We start from the raw sequence: 18203 nt of genomic DNA on the forward strand, positions 1-18203 counted from the left end.
AGTGAATAAGAAATTGACAACAATGCCAAATTTGACATTACCAGACCCAAAGGACAAGTGGTAGCTTATGCATAATGGACAAGTGGTATCTTATGCTTCACGACCACTGAAGATTCATGAGATGAACTACCTTACTCATGATTTAGAGTTGGAAGTAGTGGTATTTGTGTTGAAGATATGGAGAGACTGTATGTATGGTTCTAGTTTCGATGTATTCAGTGATCATAAGAGTTTGAAATATTTGTTTGACTAGAAGGAGTTGTATATGAGACAAAGGAGATGGTTATAGTTTTTGAATGACTACGAATTTGGTTTTAATTATCGTCTCGGTAAAGCCAATGTTGTAGTAGATGATTTGATTCAGAAGTCCTTGAACATGGTGACGTTGATGGTTAAGGAGTTGGATTTGATCGAGCAAGTCAGAGGCTTGAGTTTGGTGTGCGAGGTGACTGCAGATAGTGTGGGGTTGAGAATGTTGAAGCTAGCTAGTCCTTTTCTTGATGAGATCAAAGAAAGTCAGAAACTACATGTAGCTTTGGTTGACCGCCTGTCATCAAATAACCAGGTGAAGATGGAGATTTTATAGTTGTCGAGAATGGGATTCTAAAGCTTCGAAATAGATTTTGTGTACCTGATATGCCAGATCTTAAGAAGACTATTTTGGAGGAGAGTCACCGAAGCAGTTTGAGTATTCATCCTGGGGCTACTAAAATGTACTAAGACCTCAAGAAAATGTTTTGGTGGAAGAGAATAAAGAGAGACATGCACAATTTATTTATTCATGTTTGACTTTCCAGAAGTAGAAGATTGAGCATTAGAAACCGTCTCAACTGATGTAGCCGTTGGATATTATCGAATGGAAGTGTGACTGTATATTGATGGATTTTGTGACTGGGTTGTCGAATAATCCTAAAGGATTTGATGTGATATGGGTGATCGTGGATAGGCTGACTAAATCGGCGTATTTCATTTCGATTAAGATGAGTTTTTCATTGTAGAAGCTGGAAGAGATTTATATTTATATGGTTATGAAGCTTCATGGTATTCCGTCGACTATTGTGTGACAGAGACTCGAGATTCACGTCCAAATTTTGGAAGAGTTTGTAGGAGCCTTTGGGTACTAAGCTAATGTTGAGTTCTGCCTATCATCCACATACTGATGGCCAGACTGAGAGGACTATCCAGTCTCTGAAGGACCTATTAAGGGCTTGCGTCTTATAGAAAAGAGGTGATTGGGTCAGTTTTCTACTGTTAATCAAGTTTACATACAATAACATTTATCTTTCTAGTATATGAATGGAACCATCAGAAGCTTTATATGGGAGGAGGTGTAGGACTCCTCTATGTTGGTATGAATCTAGAGAGAGTATTTTATTGGACCAAATATTATGCAGCAAACTACTGAAAAGGTGAAAATGATCCAAGGGAAGATGAAGGCATCTCATAGTAGGAAAAAAAGTTACCAAGATAAACGGAGGAAGACTCTGGAGTTCCGGGAGTGATCATGTATTTCTGGGAGTCACTTCTGTGACTGGTGTTGGAAGGGCTTTGAATTCTAAGAAGCGTACTCCTAATTTCATTGGCCCGTATCATATTACCCAGTGGATTGGAGTTGTTGTTGACAGGGTGGTCTTGCCACAATCTCTTTCAAATCTTCATGATGTTTTTCATGTATCTCGGCTTCAGAAGTATATTCATGATCCATATCATATAATATAAATGGATGATATGCAAGTGAAAGATAATCTAATTGTTGAAGCATCGTCGATAAGGATTGATGATCGGAAAGTGAAGCAACTACGAGGTAAAGAGATTTCTCTAGTGAAGGCTGCTTGGGGAGGACTTGTTGGAGGGAGCTTTACATGGGAGCTGGAGAGCAGGATGGAGGAATCTTATCCGGATCTATTTTTGTCAGGTAATTTTCGAGAGCGAAATTCTTTTAAGTGGGGGAAAGTTGTAACACCTCGATTTTAATTAAATATATATTTTTTTAATTATTAGTGTGCCTTATTATTTATATTTGAATTTTTGTGTTATTTAGTGCGTAGGAGTATTTTGGTAATTTAATAATTATCGGGGTTATAGGATTGAAAAGCGGAAAATAAAATAGAATTTATTAGAAGTATTACGAATAATTGGATAAATTTAGTTAATAAGATGAGAAAATAGAAATTTGGAGATTTTTTATTAAATATTTATTTAAATAAAATATTTATTTAATTAAAATAATAAAAATATGAAAATTGAGAGTATGGGGTAAAATTAGAAATTTAATAAAATTGGAGTATCAAGAAATAATAGTCAAGTGTTGAGGAAAATTTGAGAATTAACAAAACTTTTTTAGGTTATTTAAATAGAAAAAGTGAGAATTGAGATAGAGGTTGATAAGTAAAAAAATTGGGAAATAGAGAAAGCGGCTAGGAATCTTAAGGAGAGCTATAGGAAGGAGAAGGTGTAACAAAAGCTTCAAGGTTTTGCAATCCTAAGGTAGGGGATGTTCTTATTGATGGGTGAATTGGGCAGTGAGGATGGTGAGGGTTCCTTACCCTTCCATCAACGCTATGGGTAATGCTTTATTTCCCTTATTTCTTACGATTTATAAATTATTTAGCCAAAAAAGATTTGGGCAAAATCTTATTGGCACGATTTACGAATTTTATGGTTTTGTTTGAGTTGCTCTGAAAACCAAATGGGATTTGAAATAAATTCCCTATAGTCAATAAAATGCTATTGTTTGTACGTTTAACAATCCTTGTTGTTGATTGTGATTCTATTACTGTGAAATTGTGCATATATTGTTGTGATTGTATTTTAGAGTTTTGGGATTTTGCTTGTAAATTTGAGGGACCCTATATGGCCGTGTTTGTGTTATTTTCCCAAATTTTATTTATGCAGAAACCTTATGATGTGTATTCCCAAAAAAAAATTCAAAAAAACCTCAGTATGTGTTTTCCCTAAATTTTCCAAAATGTCTGAAAAACTGTTTTTTTTTAAAATTGGATTTTTTAACGAAAAATTGAGTAGGGTTGTATGGAGGGGACTGTACGATTGAGGTGTATGGTTGTACTGCGAGATTATTCAGCGAGGGCTATACAGGCGGGCTGTGGGCTGTAGACTGCGGTTTCAACGATTTTCGAGTTTGAGGATCAGTTTAGCAAAATTTGAGCAATTTTTTTGTCAGTAACCTTTTTGATAAGTTGAGATATACTTATTATTTTTGAGTTAATTTTATTATTATTTGAGTCAAATCTCCAGCCCTAAGGAGTTCAGTAGAGTTATCACTTGTGAAAGTTTTCAACAGATAATTTTCGAGTACTTTGGATCCTCAATGGTCATCATAGAGTTGTCAAGTTTTATTGGCGAGTTGTTTAGAGTTCCCTTGAGATCTCAGTGGAATTATTTAAATTATTTTGAGAGGTGAGAGATGTTGTGAGTGATTTTTGAGATTTTTGAGAACTCTTTTGAGTTATAAATAATATAATAAAATTTCGAGATTTTTTGAGCAATTTTTGACGTCAATAACCTTTTGGTAACCTTAGGGTCACTTTTGAGTAAATTGTGTTAAAATGCAAGCCCTTAGAGTTAGTAGAGTTATCACTTGTGAAGAGTTACCCTTATATCACTTTTGAATACTTTAGAGTATGTTTGAGGTACTCTAGAGTCATTTTGAGAACTGAAAGGTATTAAGTTATTTTTTAGTTTTTTGAGGATTCTGATGAGTTGTGACTAATATAATAAAACTTTAAGAATTTTTTATGCGTTAGAGGTTTCAGTAATAAGATGACTTTACTCTTTTTGATGAAAAATAAGTATACTTTCAAAACTGTATTTTTGGAGATTAATAATTTGAAAGGGTTACATTGACGACTTGGAATTGGAGATTTTAGAGATTAGTAGTCTGAAGGGATTAAAGTGACGGTCTGTGATTGACAACATATTGCTTCAAAAGTGGAACCTTGTGATGATGTTTTTGATGATGATGGTGATGTTTATTACGATGATGATATCATAATGATGTTTTTGATGATGATGATGATGTTTATTATGATGATATTTTTGATGATGATAATGATGTTTGTATTGGTGATGATGTTTTTGATGATTGATGAGTTGCATGCTTACTTTATACATATTCATGTATGCATATATTTCAGAGTTAGGTATGACTTCGGTCTAGTGATGGTCTGGTTTACAGAGAGACTATGTCGGTCTCACATTCAGAGAGGGACACGATTCAAGAGGAACCGAAGATATGGGCAATCAGTAACATACCTCTGACCCCAAAAACTCAGTACACATGCATTTTTGATGAAGGAGTTAGTGGCATTAGCATTTGCATCACTACTTGAGCTCTGATTCTGTTCGTGTGAATGATGTATTTGTGATTATCGAGTTTACCATTTTATTGCTAAATTTCTCCGTTATCATTTGTAAGGTGTATTCTCATCCCCTTTTTGTTGTTTTGGCGTCTGTGCTCCTCTGGAGTACAAACAATCAGGTACTCAACATGAGTAGTGCTTGTGAGTGGAAAATGGCCTTAGAGCTATTCTTCATTTATTTTTATTTATCGTTATTTTAGTCGGTTTTATCTGCTCTGGTCTGTAACAACTACCTCATCATCAAGATCTCTAGTTCATCCATCAACTCTAGATCCTCTACGCCGAATACCGTGGGGTGCGTGAAATTGCTCGACCGCCATCCGCCTCTGGTAAGAACCGGTCAGGGCTACTCTTTCCATTTGGATATGGGCGTCCTCGGTGTAATCTCCCCTCGCACGATCCCCCGCTGCCGTAGTTGCAACTCTGTCGTGCTGCCTAGAAGCAACCGCATCGTCCAATCCTCTGGTCCTTACTGCAAATACAAAAAATGATGCAAAATGAATTATTGAATTTTTTTAAAATTCGGAAATCTTCATAGTTTTTCTGGATTTTATGAAATTTTCGATTAACCTAAGCAACATTTTCCACAATCAGTTTTTTCAAAACCACTAGTATAATTGCTTGCATTTTTATTGGATTTTCAAAAATCCGGTATCACTAGATGCAATTTTACAGGTTCTTTTCGAAATATCCGATGAAAACATATATTTTACCCGTTATTTCAAAATATCTGGTTGAAAACATGCATTTTTACCTGAATTTTAAATATATCTGATAGAAAATATGCATTTTTATCGATATTTTTAAAATATCTTGTAAAAATGCATGAGAAACATGGATTTCTATGAGACATTTCTTAAAAACCAATAAAAATACATGTTTTTTTTCTTCGAAAAAATCGGTAAAAAGGAAAAAGAATCTAATAAAACTATATACATACAGATTAAAAATTCAGTAGTTTGAATGAAAAATTCGGCATGAACGAGAGTTTTTCAGAAAAACTCAAAATATTATATTAAAATAGTTAAATGGATTTTTATATTTGACAAGATTAATAGAGTAAAATCATAACATTTGGGGAGTGCCAGATTGAATTTGGGGATGACATTAAAAATTATCATCAAATTGCATTGAATCTTATCCAAACGATGCAGCCCAGGATCATAGACCCAATACATTTAAGAAACAGGATTTTATCTTCATACTTCGTATACGAAATTCAAAATTTCAAGAGGATTCTGATTTGATCCAATATTTAGATTAAATAAATCTATTTTCTTTTTTTCATCTTCATTCATAATTAGGAAATAAGGTTTAAAAGCTATTTTAAAATTGCACTTATAAAACAAAAATATATTATCTTTGGATTGAATTTGTTATACTAAACGTCCGATTTGTTACAAAATTTCGAAAATAACTTTTGTTTTATATCATTACAATTAAAATTATGAAATTTATTTAGAAATAGTAAATTTGTTTTCAATTTATTCGTAATAAATTTAAAAAATAATTTTAACATCTCAACTTTAAGACACCTTAAATTAAAAAGATATTATAAAATATTTTTATTCTAATAATTAATTAGTTGAATTTTGACTAATTAAATATCCTTGGATTATATATATATATATATATATATATATATATATATATATATATATATATATATATATATATATATATATATATATATATATATATATATATCACTCTTTTTTGAGAAATAACCTTCAAAACTTTACAATTGAAAATAGAGAGAAGAGGTAGGAATCCTTAGACGTGAGTTGAAATTCTTTGAAATTTTTGGAATTCGGGCGGTCTTTGGAGATATCAAAGAGGAATGAAAAATATTGTTAAACATATTGAATTTGTGTGATCCATATTTCAAAGTTGAAGAGAATGAGAAACACTTAATAGAAAATAAAATTTATTCTTGAAACTTGAGGGACTATTTTCTTGTAACAAATTTGTAATCTTTTGTAATCATTTGTCGAAGTATGGTGATTTAGAGAGTTGTTTTCTTCCCTATAGTAGATTGTTTGATCGAACTGGGTTTTTTTTTTTTTTGATAAGCACTTGTATTAATACGCACAAGGGGTGCAACCCAATACAAAGGGACAAAAGTTACAATCCAATGAAATTAGAAGGATTAACAAACCATAATTCTCTATTAATATCTATACTCCCTTTAGACAATATAGAAAACCAATCCCACCCAATTGATTTAATAATCAATAAAATCTCTACCACATTCCAAATGGAATGTTTAAAAACCAAATTATTGCTTTAGGTCAATTATTGTATTGCTTTAGGTCATTTATTTTGGTTATCTTTGTTCTTTTTCCAACATCAAATTTCTTTGGGTGTTTAAACTCTGAATAATCTTCTAAAGTGATTTGTATTATACTATAAATTGAGACAAATTAATTTTGTTTACAACTGAGCACCATGGATTTTAAATGGGAGATCAAGAAATTTTTCAGAGACAATTATTTTGGATTGTGAAAAGTGAATATGCAACAAATTTAAACTCAAGAGAAATGTACTGAAGTACCAAAGGGCGAGGAAATAATGTATGTACGCCTAACACAAGCAAAGAAGATTGAGATGTAAGATAAGGTCACGACTTCAATTATATTTTGCATTGGGGATAAAGTTCTAACGTAATTCTCTATGGAGAAAATTTTGACTTTAATGTCGGAAAAACTTGAACATTGTTTGATCGAGGATAATTCTGTTGGGCTCTAATAGGGATCTCCTATGAAAAAGCAACCAATAACCAAATGCATCAACGTCAGACGAGCTCCTACATAGGTGCAGTAGCCGCCCGAAATAGATCTATAGTTCGCCCAATCGAAATTGACCTCTTAGAGAAAATTGCTTGTTATGGCCTAGTTACGCTATCCACGATTTGTATCACTTGTCACATGTGGCTTGCAAGATAGCTGGGAAATAGAAAATAAAAAATATTAGTCAATACAAAAATGCCTCCTCCACAATCCAAGGTGAAATAATCTCCTTTCTCTCTGGCCCGAAGCCCAAAGGGTTCCTACATATTTCCCAATTCCGGAATGGGAATGGATCTCCAATCCCCTAAAAAACACATAGGAGCTTATATGGATAAACTCTCAACAAAATTAAAATCCCTAAAACCTTAGACATCAATACAAAATAAGGCCACCCTCATTGTATTTTGTTGCAAGTACAACTAACGCCAATTGTGGGTTGTTCATAAAACTGACCTAGGTCACACTCACCTCTCATTCATTATCCACCTCAATCACCCTCTTCGACATGGTTGCGAAGCAAGGCGCCACAACATCCACCAATACAAACGTCTATATTTTCACCATAGTAGAAAGGTTTATAAAGGTGGAGAATCCGACTCTTCTCGTCGGACGTATGCTCGACATGTTATGATGGAAAATGACATACCTACCATCCCTAAAGAGACGTCGTCGATATCCACCGTAACTACAATGATCCCATGGTCATAGAGGTGCAATGTGATGATTCGGATATAAAGAGATTGTTGATTGACCGTGAAAGCTCATTAGATGTCCTATTTTGGGATGCATTTGATAAGCTCTAGCTAGATCCAACTGAAATATGGATCTTTTAAGGTTCCCTACTTGGGCTCTATGGATAACTGTCGCAACGCGAAAAACAACCGGCGGAAAAAAACAGTTTACAGAGCCGCCACCGACGCTATTCATCCTATGACGGAAAGGAAGCGCAGGACTAACCTAAGAAAAGGGAAAAGGAACGGTCTTACGACCAGAGATTGCAAGGTACGGGAGTCTATTACGCAAGGGGAAGGTATTACCACCCCTCACGTCCGCCGTACTCGACGGGATCCACGCTGAAAAGAATAGGAAAAGTTTCTAATAAACTGCTCGAAGAAATTGCACAAACTGGAATAATAAGGTGAAAGAAGATGGAGGAAGTGGACTCGGCAGGATGTCGCATCCTGGGCCTACGTAGTTTGTCAGAAACAAACATCAGAGTCAACGTAGTTCGGGGAAATAGGGAACATGCTCGCTAGGACATCTCATCCTATGCCTACGTATCTTCTCTATCCAGAGTAAGAATCAGAGCACTCGTAGCTCGGCTAACGCACGCCGAAAAAAAACACCAAAAAGAGACGTTGAGACGTCAAAAGAAACACTCAAAAGGAAACAGAATGCCAATACATGGGCTTATATCCGACTCCAAACAAACAACACAAACAAGGAAATAAAATGCCAATACATGGACTTACATCTGACTCCAAACAATGGCACACGCTAACCAGCGAACACCAAAGGAAAAGGTTATCAGATTGACAAGCTAATAGGGAGTCTGGAACTCGAGCCTAATAGTTGTCACACAAACACAAAGAGACGCTGAGACGTCAAAATAAACAAAAAGGTTGAACACACACAAAAAACAAAAGGGTGCCCGAAGAGATCTCGCTCAATCTCCTGCCTACGTATCTCATCTGGTATGAGAAACAGGGCGACGTAGTTCCCCTTAACAGGGGAGAAACTCTCTCCTAACCAGAGACCAGGGAAACAACAAACTAAAAGGGATACTAAGACTCGAGCCTAAAAGTTGTCATGCAATCAGTAATCCCTAAGTTGAGGTCTCTAATCAGAACCTAACTCACACAGGAAGCAAGTCAGCTCAAAAACAACAACACCAATGAACAAGTATCACACACTATATCCACACAAGAGGCCTAAACAATGGGTAGGCTTTAGTCAAGAGGGGTCATATCACCCTCGACAAACAAGCCAAACTGTAAGGGTAACCAAGAGCTCTTAACCACTAACATTGAGAGTTAGGGTGAGCAGATCAAAATGGTAATGATGATGAGACCTCATGCTCTTAACCCTGGCCTGGGTGAGCTCAGTGACAATGAAAGCGTGGGTATCCAGAAAGAGGGACCCTATTCGACTTGACTGACTCTATACAAAGATCTTGGGTACATGTTCTAGAGCATCAGCACGTAGTACGAGCATAAAGAACGACTCACTGAATAACAGGGGATTGATTACTAATCCCTTCTATCTGTCAATTGCCTCTTCACCTAGGAGGACTTATCAAGTAACATGCCTCACTTGGAGGTCTTTGGCACAAATGTAAACAAACACAAACAGAGCCTCTTAAGGAGGACTTCAGCCAAAATGCCTGCCAAAAAGGTGACAGGACTTTCAGACTACATGGAGTAAGAAGGCTAAACTACCTCAGTGGTGTATCAACCACACTCCAAAGCTTAAGCAAAAGCAAAGCTAGCAAGCAACTAATGTACCTGTACAAAAGCTTAAACAGTTAATATCTCAATCAGAAAACCAACAGACAAATAGTGGAACTTTCCAATATTTACAACTCAATGCAAGGCACAAATGCAAGCACTCAAATGAGTTCATCACATCAACTGACCTACAAGACAACAATAGTTAGTGCTCAAAGGTATTTGCATCTCACAAGGTGAGATCAAACCAAACATCAATGCTAAATGTCCAAACCTGAAACACAAAGCACAATTAGTTCATGTACAAAACACTAGTTCAAAGACTAGGTTCAAAACCAAACCAAATGATCAAAATAGAAGTCAATCTTTTGCATAATGCACATTCAATCAATCAAGAAAATGTCCTCAAAAGGACCAACATCAATTCATAAGGCTAATGCTCCAAACAATTCATATAAAGCAAAGGCAACCAAAGGTGCACAAAATGGACAATCAAATTAGAAAATCCAAATCAAAACAGAAATGCATCCAATGGCCTTAAGATTTTTTATGTGAACTCATCATGTTATGAACAGACAATATGCAAAAAATCAGATCCAGAAGAGTTCAAATGATAGGTAAACAAAAATGCACAAATGCTACATCCAAAATGTGACACAAATTGTCACAACATATCTTCATGTGTCCAAAACAGTGATAGCATATGATAAAAATCTCAAACCAAAGCTCAAAAATCATATCACATGTGAGGATCAAGCATGCCAAATTTCAAATCAATTGGATAAAAGATGAGCATTTCACAAGGCATTTATCATGACATATCAATTTAACACCATGTTCAATCAAAAATATCAAATAAAAAATCCAGAAATAAACAATTCATGAAAATAATACCAAAAAAAAAACTAGACATTAAAACAAGCATGTGAAAAAAAATTGGGATCAATTTGGACATTTCTACTATTTTTTATGATTTTTAGAAAATAAGCTAAATAAATGGAATAAACATGGAAAATGTGGAGGGAAAACACAATTTGAATGAAAATCAGAGAATGCACCACCAAGGAGTCGAACACGCGCGCTTAGGGAAATGAGAATAACAAGCGAAATTCTGAAAAACACACACACCAGGGATCGAACTCGCGCTGGCAAGGTTCAGAAGCAACATGAAACGCTGTGTTTCATTTAAAAGGCATGGCAAGCCACACAAGCGGTCAAAGAACACGTAGGCACGGTCAAGGACTCCTGGCCAATCAATTGCACACGCGAGCAACACAGTCAGCTGCCACGCACGTAAACCCTAGGAAAACACAGAGACGCCGGAACAGTGGTTCCGATCGTCTTCCCCGGTGGAAATCCGCGGAGCTTCATGCAAAAATTCCAGAAATCATCGTGCCATATACCATTGGAAAGCTCTCCTCACGCAGATCACAAATATCATGGTGAAACATCCTAAAACTTCCTAGAATTTATGGATCGAAGCAAAACATCTTTGCAATCAAAACTTTAATTCAACATAGCAACCTCAATATTCATCCGTTTTCAAATCCAAACATATCAGCATGCTCAGGGATGCAAGATCTACACATTCATGGCAAGAAGTTGGAGAAATGAGATGGTCGAATTTTCACTTACTTGAAATGCAGTGTGTTGAATTCGCGTCCTCAGGTATCCACAAGCTCCATATCTTCTTCCTCAACCATGCCTTGAAGCTTTATGCACAAAGAAGCGATTGAAAACACTCAAATCCAGCTCAATTTCAGAAATCCATCTTCATGTTCATGCACTTAATCTGCTCAAAGTTGGACAGAATTCTTCAAACCAAGGGTGAATTCTTACTCAATGATGCATGATAAGCAAGAATATGTAGAGAAAATTGGTGTTTGTGTGAAAAAAAATGAAAATCAAAGTGAGAAAATTTTGGAGGGAAAGATGAAAATTCTAGATCTCAAATTCTGTTATGAGCAAAAACAGTTAGGGTTTGACTTTTATATGGTTCACTAATCACAATGCTAATCCAATTTAGGCCTTGTTAAACAAGATTAGTGAAATATGGAGTATTTGCAAAAAAATGAATAATGCACCATTATGCCCATGCAACACGTGAGTTTCCCATGCAAAACCTTGAAGTCACTTAAAATCAACCAATAGACATGATGGAAGTGGTATTTTGCTTGTAGCTTGAGCCAAATTTGAAATATGGGATTTCCCTCCAAAATGCACATGTATGAATAAGTGAGCCTATGAGCTTCTTTCATGCAAGGAAATGATTCATTTGGAGAGTATTGGTCACAAGGAGCATTTTGCAAAAAGAATGGACCAATTTGGAGTTTTGAATCAAAAGTTATGCCATGTTGAACTTCCATGTATACTTTGTGATCATTTGGCCATAACTTCTCAACCAATCATCAGATGATCATGAAATAGAACTTTTTGAAAAGGAGAGAGAAAGATCTTCAACTTTCATGTTCACCAAAAATCCATTTGAAGCTTATTTGATGTTGAAAAGTCAAATTGAATGTGGACCAAAAACTTGTCATTTTTGGAAACTTGAAATTACATGTCACTTTCCATTTTTGGAAACTTTTGCCATGGCTTCAAAATCTTCAATATAGATGTTTAGAATGACAAATGGACCTATTTTGAACATTATTGAGTTGTCTCAACTCATTTCCCCACCTCAAAGCCCTCAGTTGACTGCACAGTTGACTGGTTTGGTCCACAGATGACCTTGAAATGCCCTGATCAGCTTGAGCCTCTACCACTTGAGGAAAAGTCTCAAAAATGAAACCCTAGCTCATGTAAGCTCCTTATGACACTCATGTGATCTTCATCCCAAGAAAAATATCTCATCTCCTTGAGAAACCCCAGTTGAAAGAATGACATTGATTAGGGTTGACCAGAGGTCAAAACCCTAATCCAAAGGAACTTGAGGATGAACAATGAAACCCTTGATGATGATAGAACCATGATGATAGTGATATACCTTTGCAATCAAGATAATGCTCAAGACCTTTGAAGGATCAGGAAACCCTGACTGAAGCACAAACCCTCAGATGGTTGACAATCCATTCATAGAAACCCTCAGGCTTGAATCATGTAACTTCTCCATCTTTGAAAAGACTTTGGAGGATGATCTTCTTATTTCCATATTATATGCAAAATGCAATGCCTAATGCCCTAAAATATGTAATGCAATGTATCAAACTAGTCCCAAGAAGAGGAGGGCAAATTTTGAGGTGTTACAGCTGCCCCTATTCAATCTACTGTGAACCTGTCGATATGAACAGCCTCGGCTTTCAGACGATCAGGGTGAAGAGTGATTGAATACCAAGAACAGACGAACAATTTGCACTCCGCTGGGAATTCAGTAACAATGCCTGTCAGAATCGGCAAAGAGGTGATCTCAAAAGAAGAATTCGTCTGGTACGGTGAAAGACGGTCTGAATACCAAAAAGAATGTTAACTTGGATACCAAAATAAATGGTAACACAAGAATAACCATGGCCTGAATGCCGCTCATCAGTCTGAATACTGGGAATGCCTTCGATCTGAGCATCGAAAGATATGAGTTTATTAATTTCGGTCTGAACACCGAGAGACTGGCCTGAATGCCACTTCGGTCTGAATACCGAAAAAAAACTGGCTTGAATGCCACTTCGGTCTGGATACCGGAAAACTGGTCTGAATGCCACAAGTTGCATCGACCTGAATGTCGGAAACTTCTTCGATCTGAACATCGGAAAAACTGGCCTGAATGCCACAAGTGCTTCGACCTGAATGTCGGAAACTTCTTTGATCTGAACATCGGAAAAATTGGCCTGAATGCCACATCCGCTGGGGATTTTCTCCTTGTTGTTATTATTTTTGCTTCTCTTGGACCCTCAAAACTTATTTGATTTTACTGCCAAACAATGAACCCCGTTCTCCAGAGACACTCTGCATCTCCTTTTCTCCTGATGGACCCCAATCTCCGAGCTGATCGCGTAACATTATCCAATCTTTATTTCCATCTCCGCACGACGGAAATTTTTCCTCCAATATCGCGCTATTGGGGAATATTGTGGATTCAAAAATCATGATGTCAAACTCCTCAAAGTAACATCCTCACCAACCGGCTTAAACCAATTCTCCAACGGTAACCACAGCTTGAGACTAGTTTATGCTTGCAATGCTGATGCATGACTTTTTTTTCAATGGCGTAATGCTCCATAACCATGGAAATGCTACGCCATTTGGGAGAATGCAATGCAATATGATTTTCTAAATGATGAATGCATAAGAAACATCCCCCTCAGGGGACGACACAAGCCATTCTGCTGAGGAACTCGATATCTCTCAAATCTCCACCCTGCTTGGGGATATCACCACTGCAGGGGAAAGGACAACCCCTACCAGGGATGACCTCCGCTGAACCCGATCCGCTTGGGGACTTCGCTGGGGAAACGGCTACCAACGCACACCTCCGCTGGGGAAATAGCAACCTTCGGACTTGCTAGGGATATAACAATCACACCCTGCTAGGGGAAACAACAACCTTCAGGCCTGGCTGCCGAAGAAATATCGATCTCAAACCTGCTGGGGAGATACGGAATGTTGACACGGAACACCTGTCGACTCGTCGACCGCTGGCATTCACCACCTAACCAATGTGTCAACTTTCCATTTTTCAGACTTTGAAGAGTCTTCTTGATTAATCCTTCAGGATCATCGCAATTCTTTCGCCGGCTTTACGCCATCCTTCTATCCTCGTCCCTGATTGGACCTCAAAGGAATCTTTCGTCAAAAAGCTTCACATCACAACCTGCAAGTGAGTGAAAATATCTAACAGCACCTGCAAAAGAGATCGTTAGATAAAAACGTGCCCCAGGCATGCCAAAATTTCAACACCTGGGTCACTCTACCTTCCAAATAAGATTTCAAGTTCTCAATCCTATAAACATGCATTAGAAGGGACCTCTATGTCTTAAAATGCAAAGATTCTTATCAAAATAAACGAATGTTTTTGCAATCAAAGCGGTAATGAAAACAAAAACAAAATTATTTGACTGAATATGCATTTTATTGATTGAAAAGGTGGCTCGTAACTGAGCAATACACAGGAAGAAATCCCTGAAAAGAGGTAATTGCGCACAAAAGGAAAATCTATCCTAATGGCAATGTGAAACCGTAATCTCATCGAGTTCCAACTCGGTTACAACCCATATGTCCTCAAGACTCTTCGTGCTTTCTGCCTTCTGAACAAGACGCTTCCGACCGATCCCTGTCGGGGATTATCCAAAAGTCATATCCATAGTACAAACGATCATGCTAGACGTAGTTGTTCGTTTCAATCCCTCTTTTGCCTGGACCGCCCTTTCGGGTTTTCAGTCCACCGGGATACCCTTTTTTGCCCAAGCCGCCCTTGTGGGGTTTTCGACTTGCCGGGTGTACATTTTTTTTCTCTTTTTATCCCTAATTTTTGCCCGAACCTTTCTTCATTTTTTTGGTTCGCCGGGATGCCCATTTTTGCCTGGACTATTTTATTCTTTTCGTCCAGCAGGTCTCTTATACGAAGTATTTTTTAACTGCGTCCGCATTCACAGGGGATGGAAAATCCTCACCATCCATGGTCGTCAACAACAAGGCTCCGCCAGAGAAAACCTTCTTAACCATGAATGGACCTTCATAATTGGGCGTCCATTTGCCCCGACGATCGTTTTGAGGAGGAAGGATCCTTTTCAACACCATATCTCCCACATGATACACACGAGGTCGCACCTTTCGGTCAAAAGCACGCTTCATTCTCTGCTGGTACAACTGCCCATGACAAATGGCTGCCAACCTCTTTTCCTCAATCAGGCTCAACTCTTCATACCGAGTTCTCACCCATTCAGCCTCTTCCAATTTCACATCCATCAGGACTCTCAACGACGGAATCTGGACCTCAATCGGTAGCACAGCTTCCATCCCATATACAAGCGAGAAAGGTGTTGCCCCAGTAGATGTACGCGCCGAGGTTCGATACCCATGCAATGCAAACGGCAACATCTTGTGCCAATCCTTATAAGTCACGACCATCTTCAGCACAATCTTCTTAATATTCTTATTAGCCGCCTCGACCGCCCCATTCATCTTCGGACGATAAGGAGAAGAATTGTGATGCTCAATCTTGAACTCTCGGCACAGTTCTGCCATCATCTTGTTGTTGAGATTAGAACCATTATCAGTAATGATTCTTTCGGGAACCCCATATCTGCAAATGATGTCTCTTTTCAGGAACCTGGCCACGACCTATTTCGTCACATTTGCATAAGACGCCGCTTCCACCCACTTTGTGAAGTAATCAATAGCCACTAATATGAACTGGTGCCCATTTGAAGCCGTAGGCTCGATCTTCCCAATCATATCAATGCCCCACATAGCAAACGGCCATGGGGACGACATCAAACTCAACGGGTTTGGAGGCACGTGCACCTTGTCAGCATAAATCTGGCATTTATGACATTTCCGCACGAAGTTGAAACACTGAGCCTCCATCGTCATCCAGTAATAACCAGCTCTCAACAACTTTTTCACCATTGCATTCCCGCTGGCATGGGTACCAAACGACCCCTCGTGCACTTCTTTCATCAATTGGCTTGCTTCTTTGTCATCGACACATCTGAGCAATAGCCAATCAAAATTCCGCTTGTACAAAACCCCGTCTTTGTTCAGATAGAACACCATGGCCAACCTCCTCAGAGTCTTTCGGTCTTTCTTAGACGTTCCCTCGGGATACTCTTGGGTTTCCAGATAGCGCTTGATATCATAATACCACGGCTTTTCATCATCAGGCGCTGCTTCAACAGCAAACACATAAGCCGGTCTATCCAGTCGTCCCACCTCAACACTAGGGAATTGATTCCACCACCGCACCTTAATCAAGGCGGCCAGAGTAGCCAAAGCATCTGCCAAAGGATTTTCTTCTCTCGGCACATGGTGTAATTCCACCTTAGTGAAGAACGTCAACAATCTCTTCGTATAATCCCAGTATGGAATTAAGTGAGATTGATGCGTATACCACTTCCCGTTAACCTGGTTCACAACCAAAGCTGAATCTCCATAGATAACAAGGTTTTTGATCCACAAATCAATCGCCTCTTCAATACCCAAGATACAAGCTTCATATTCAACCACATTGTTGGTGCATTCAAATGTTAGCCGGGCAGCAAAAGGAATGTGGGATCCCTTCGGCGTAACCAAAACAGCACCAACTCCGCTACCATTCACGTTAACGGCCCCATCAAACATCAAAATCCATTCGGATTCAGGGTCAGGCCCCTCCTCTGGGATAGGTTCCTCACAATCTTTCGATTTGAGAAACATGATGTCCTCATCAGGGAACTCAAATTTCATCGGTTGATAATCCTCAATGGGTTGCCGGGCGAGGTAATCAGACAATACACTCCCCTTTATCGCTTTCTGAGAAGTATACTGAATATCATATTCAGTCAAAATCATTTGCCATCTCGCAACCCGTCCGGTCAATGTTGGCTTCTCAAATATATACTTGATCGGATCCATCTTGGAAATCAACAAAGTGGTATGAACCAGCATATACTGTCTCAGTCGGCGAGTAGCCCATACCAAAGCACAACAAGTTTTCTCGAGTAGTGAATATCTTGTTTCACAGTCGGTAAACTTTTTGCTAAGGTAGTAAATTGCATGCTCTTTTTGACCAGACTCGTCATGCTGCCCTAGTACACACCCCATAGACCCCTCGAGGACTGTCAAGTACAGAATTAACAGTCGTCCCTCCACAGGAGGCATCGGAATCGGAGGCTCCTGCAAATATTCTTTTATTTTTTCAAATGCCGCTTGGCAATCATCATTCCATCTGACCGTTTGATTTTTTCTCAACAACTTAAATATGGGTTCACACGTGGCTATTAGATGAGATATGAACCGTGAAATGTAGTTCAATCTACCTAAGAAACTGTTGCACCCCAAAATTTGCCCTCTATTTTTAACTCTAACCAATTTTTTGTTTCACATTCATTTGCATCATCTTCATAGCATAACATTTTTTTTCTGTCTTAATATTAGCTGGAATAATTTCTCGGAATTTACAAACAGACTGGTCAAATTAACTTTTTAACTGTGCCTAAAATTAGTCAACGAAAAAATATCAAGTTTAAGTTTGCAAATGTCGGTAACATTAATCTGCGGTTCACGTGGTTTAATTTGACATGCTAAAAATATTTTTACGACTATTTTTGGTCATATGTTGATCAGTCTGAGCAGTTTAAACGGTCATAATTTTTATTTCAAAATCCGACCAAGCGCTGTATTTTTCCGAGTCATTTATTTCGCGCTGATTATTTTGACGTGTTCATTTTATTTTTTCGAGCATTTTGGTGTCCGACTTTTTTTTTTTTTTTAGTCTATTTATTTTTATATTGGGTCTAGAATAAATAAATAGGTTAATTAGTTTTTATTTTAATTTTAACTATTTTAATTATTTAACTTTATTCAGTTTTTAATTTAATATTGGGTTTCAAAATCAACTTAGGCCCATTATCATTAACCTAATTTGTTCCTATATATATTTACTAGCATGACTGATA

At 37.7% G+C, this 18203-nt stretch overlaps 1 long non-coding RNA gene across 1 annotated transcript; it reads left to right on the forward strand.

Moving 5' to 3' along the window:
• The first annotated feature begins 2397 nt into the window (after positions 1-2397).
• On the forward strand, positions 2398-4553 carry LOC127115576 (uncharacterized). The gene is made up of 2 exons (XR_007800775.1): positions 2398-2565; positions 4155-4553. It is a non-coding gene; the product is annotated as an uncharacterized LOC127115576 (long non-coding RNA).
• The last annotated feature ends 13650 nt before the right edge of the window (positions 4554-18203 follow it).

The sequence above is a fragment of the Lathyrus oleraceus genome, chromosome 1 (genome assembly GCF_024323335.1).
Source record: "Lathyrus oleraceus cultivar Zhongwan6 chromosome 1, CAAS_Psat_ZW6_1.0, whole genome shotgun sequence".
Lineage (NCBI taxonomy): Eukaryota > Viridiplantae > Streptophyta > Magnoliopsida > Fabales > Fabaceae > Lathyrus > Lathyrus oleraceus.